This window comes from Octodon degus, unplaced genomic scaffold (genome assembly GCF_000260255.1).
Source record: "Octodon degus isolate 3935 unplaced genomic scaffold, OctDeg1.0 scaffold00034, whole genome shotgun sequence".
Taxonomy (NCBI): domain Eukaryota; kingdom Metazoa; phylum Chordata; class Mammalia; order Rodentia; family Octodontidae; genus Octodon; species Octodon degus.
The window spans coordinates 18,371,100-18,375,754 of NW_004524610.1; the positions used below are offsets into that span (position 1 = coordinate 18,371,100).

Consider the following 4,655-nt stretch of genomic DNA (forward strand, 5'->3'; position numbering starts at 1 on the left):
AAGTTTGGACTTATCCAGCTGTGTCTGGCTTAGGTCTGGCTGCTGTGCTCAGCTCCTTCCCGCTGCTGCCCTTGAGGGTGAATATGTTGTGCCCCTGTGGGAAGATGTTCTGCTACTGGACTAGCTGGATGGATCTATCCTCTACACTCTCTGCAGAGATTGCAGCTGCAGAGTTACACCTCAGGCATCTATGCCAAGCCTGAGCTGTGCCTGGAGGGGGCAAGGTGAAGTAGGGGAAAGAGGAGGCTCTCCCACACACTCACTGGACCTCGCCCAAGACTGGGTCCAGGGGTTCCCAGAACACCGCAAAATTCCTACTCGGCAGGTGGGGCTGGGGAGGTACTGCGGAGTGGTGGGGGGCGGCCTGAGGGGGGTGGCAGACGGTCCGGCCCACGCTGCGCCTGGGTTGGGACTGGTCGCGCCGGCGCAGGGTAGTAGGAAGCTCTCCACACACTCACCGGACCTGGGCTAGGACTGGGTCTGGGGGTTCCTGGAAGTCGGCAGAAATTCCTATTCGGCGGGCGGAGTGGGGGGGTACTGCGGAGTGGTGGGGGGCGGCCTGAGGGGGTGGCAGAGGGTCTGGCCCACGCTGCGCCTGGGCTGGGACTGGTCCCGCCAGTGCAGGGTAGCAAGAAGCTCTCCACACACTCACCGGACCTGGGCTAGGACTGGAACCCATAAGTTTTTGCATGGTGTAAAATCCCACTTGATATCTCTGCTAAGGGCACACCCATTTACTCCCCTTGGGATGTAGATACTTTGGGTCTGATTGCTGATATCTGACAAAGGCTTTTGAATACCATCAAAAATGGCTCCCATAATGCCAGGACCAAGCTCTACGGAGAGGGATTTACCAGCATGGAGTACAGGTCTCCAACAGACACATCAGGTATTTCTTCATACACTTGAATAGTAGCCGTGTCACCTTTCTACCTGATAATCTCTCCAACCAGCTCACTGTTGCCCATTCTCACCAGCTCATACATGGCTGCATCTGCCATGTCATGGGGTATAACAACAGGGCCTGAGACCCCATGCACATAACCAAATGTGCTTTCTTTTTCTTCATCAAGTATTTTGGGTATTTTGGAGAAATCCATTGTGCTAATTTACCTGCTGGGACTGAAAGAGCAGAAACTGTTTTGACCAATGTCCTTAGCACTCTTTAAAATCCATAATGGGCATCTGAGATGAATACACACTTCTCAGATGAAGAAATAAATATATGAGACAGCAAATAAATATATGAAAAAAATGTTTAACATCATTGATCCTTTGAGAGATGCAAATTATAACAACATTGAGATTCCATCTCACTTGAAATAATGGCTATTATCAAGAAAACAACCAATAATAAATGCTGTAGAGGCTGTGGGGAAAAGGGAACCTCTTTTCTACTCTTGGTGAGAGTGCAGACTAGTACAACTGCTATGGAAATCAGTGTGAAGATGCCTCAAAAAACCAGGATTCAACCTACCTATTCCCCTCCGGCTATCTTCCCAGAAGAATTAAAAACATCATTCCACAGCAATATATGTGCACTCATGTTTATGGCAGCCTAATTTGTAGTAACTAAGTCTTGGAAAGAACCAAATCTCCATTTACAGAAAAATGAGTAAAAAAAGATGTGATCTTTTTATATAGTGGAGTACTACTCAGCCATTAAAGATAAAACTGGAGACTTTTTCAGATAAATTGATGCAACTTGAGAACATACTCATAAGTGAAATAAACCAGACACACATTTGCAAATACTGTACTATTTCTCTAGTGTGAGAAGCTGAAAAAGATTGAAAATATAAAACAGAGATTGCAAAATGGGAAGACACTGTCCAAATGGAAAGAGAAATTGGGATGGGGGAATGGAGAAAAGAGAAGTTAAAATAGTTATATTACTAATTTCTCTTAGTTAAGAGAAATTGGATTAAAGCAAGATAGTTAAGATAGTTATATTACTAATTTCTCTTATTTCATTGAAAAGAACGGTTTGTGCTAGTACTGTTTAGACAATTAAATGTCTATAGCTTGTACTCTGAGCAACTAATATATAAAGATAACAATATCCAATGTATTAACCATTGTTACCCTACTATCTTGCTTTAAAACTGTTTTGCTTTTTGTTTAAATAAACAAAACCAAAACCCCCTTATACATAAGTAGTACTGTTCAATTTGTCACTGAGGCAAATTCTACTGATGATGAAATTCCACAAAGTCCTTTGCTATCACACTGGAAGGCCCGGAAATGCCCTGGTATTAATGGCTCTTCAGAGCATTCATAAACTGTAAGTATTCTAGCACACTTTCCCCTTGAAAGGCGGCTTAAATAGCATTCTGCATAGTAACTTATTTCACAATTCATCATTTATTGTCTCACTTTGTTTTACTTCCCACATTTCTCTAACACACTTTCCTATATTTGCTTTCCAAATAGACCTTTTCTATTTTAAAAGAAATAGAACATATTGAAAAATGGTGGCACACGCCAGTAATACCAGCATTTTGAGAGGCTAGAGTAGGAAGAGTGTAAATTTGAGCTTAGTCTGTGTGACTATCAAGACCTCATTCCTAAAATAAAAAACAAAAGGCTGAGGAGGTACCTCAGTGCAAAGGCCATCCAGGTTCCAATACCATAAAACAAAACAGAAAAACAAACTCATCCAAATTTCACTCTTACTGTACATTTTACTGTGTAAATTTTACCTCAAATGTTAAAATTGGGAATAAAATGACTGTTATAAGTCAGAAATAAAATCACAATGAAATGAAATAAATAAGTGGTAAGATACAAGTACATTATGCATGACCCATAATGATAGGAATCATGGATAATGAATAATCCAATCATATGCACCTAGGTTTCAAAGGAAGAGATTAAGAATATTTAATTCTCTTTATTCTCTTACCTTGATACCTGCTGAGTTGGTTTTGTGTGAAAAAGAAGCTACTTAGAAAATTAACACTTCATCATCCAGTAATTCTTACAAGGTAGCAAATTCATTTCTGGATTCTAAGCAAATAGTGTATACTTCTTTAAGTGCCATGATGAGGAAAAGGTACCAGGAGATGCAGCCTCTCCAAGGGAGCATGCTTGGGCTCAAAGTGGTAAACCCTCTTCTTTGCTGAGTGATACAAACAGCTAGGCAAAGCCCCATGTGCTGGTGTCCTGAGCCTAGTGATTTGCTGTCCCAACGGATTATAAATATAAGTTCAGAAAAGCCTTCAAAAAGCAATTTCTGAGAATAATACTATATGGTAAGGAACAAAAAGAAAAAAAGCCCACCAGGAGTACATTTATGGTATATTTCAGGCTTGGTCAGAATCCAATTTAAAGCAGATTTGAATGGGATAAACTATCAGGGAAAGTTCCAGAAATGGGTGTGGTGGCTCAAGTGTTGGCAGAAAACTACAATTTTTTGCTCTGTTGCTCACTAACTGATATTTTAGGTCAGGCAAAGTGCCCAGTCCTTCCTTGAAAACAAAAAGGAAGCCTAGGAAAATTAACAAAGTTGTTTTAAGTGTTAACAATAGTAACATTTTGTCCTTTCCCACCTTGTTTTAGGTAAAATATCTGGGTTTCAAAGTATACTTCAAGCTTCTTCCTTAAAACAGAACTCATTGAAATTAACATACTTGAAAAAAAGAAATCCCTTTAGAAAAAAAGAGAACATACATGGAGAGGTTGGCGCAATGCGACATTTTTATATAGTCATAATGAAAACTATACCTATTTATAAAAATTACATATTTTTTGAACTTTCTCCATTACCCCAAGATACTATTTAGGCAGCATAATCACTGATATTCATTATGTGCAGCAAAGATAAACTGTCTTAAAGACAGAGGTACCAAAGGGAGACTACTAGGTCAGTGGTTTGGGAACAGAAAGGACACAGCATCACTTGGAAGCTGGTTAGAAATACAAATTCTCAGGCCCCTCCCTCAACCTGTCCAATCAGACACACTAGTGGCAGGCTTCAGTCTGCTTATCTATGCTCTCCAGTGACTGTGACGTACACTCTACCACTGTGCTTGGGATAACAGGCTACACTCAGGTGAGCTGGGAATTGGCTGCCAGGGGCAGTAAGATCAGAATTCTCTCCTACTCTCTTTGTAACTTTTGACCCAAAACCAACAGTTCTAAAGAAGCAATTCCAATTTTAACTAAATCCCTTTAAAAAAATCCAACTACCAAGTCCTCAGTGTTTATATACTGTAGAAATTCTTATAGCCCTTTATCTTCTGGTTCTTTGTGATGTATCTGCCACCATATACTTTTTCCTCCCTACTCTACTAGATCAAACACTTTTCACCTTGATTTGCTCTCATATCCTTAGGGAAATTAATTCAAAATCACTTGAAATGGGTGACAGAGTAAGAAATGGGAGCTGGGAGGAGAAGAAGAGAAAAAAGAAAAGAGGGTGTGACTGGTACAGTTGATGTCTAATGTCAGAACACACAGGTTTAAGACTGGTCACACTGTAAAACAAATATAATCCTTAGGATATTAGATATTTGAACAATGTGTTTGAATTAAGAAATTATTACAGGGGTCGGGGAGATGGCTCAGCAGAATAAGCACTTGCCTGGCAAGCGCAAGGTCCTGAGTTCAATCCCAGGTTCCGCAAAAAAAAGAGCATGACAGACAAATCTTTG

At 40.5% G+C, this 4,655-nt stretch overlaps 1 protein-coding gene across 1 annotated transcript in view; it reads right to left on the minus strand.

The window, feature by feature from the left end:
• Window positions 1-4,655, minus strand: part of LOC101560048 (V-type proton ATPase catalytic subunit A) — a gene marked incomplete at its 5' end in the record, with an annotated part of 46,244 nt that overhangs the window by 34,703 nt on the left and 6,886 nt on the right.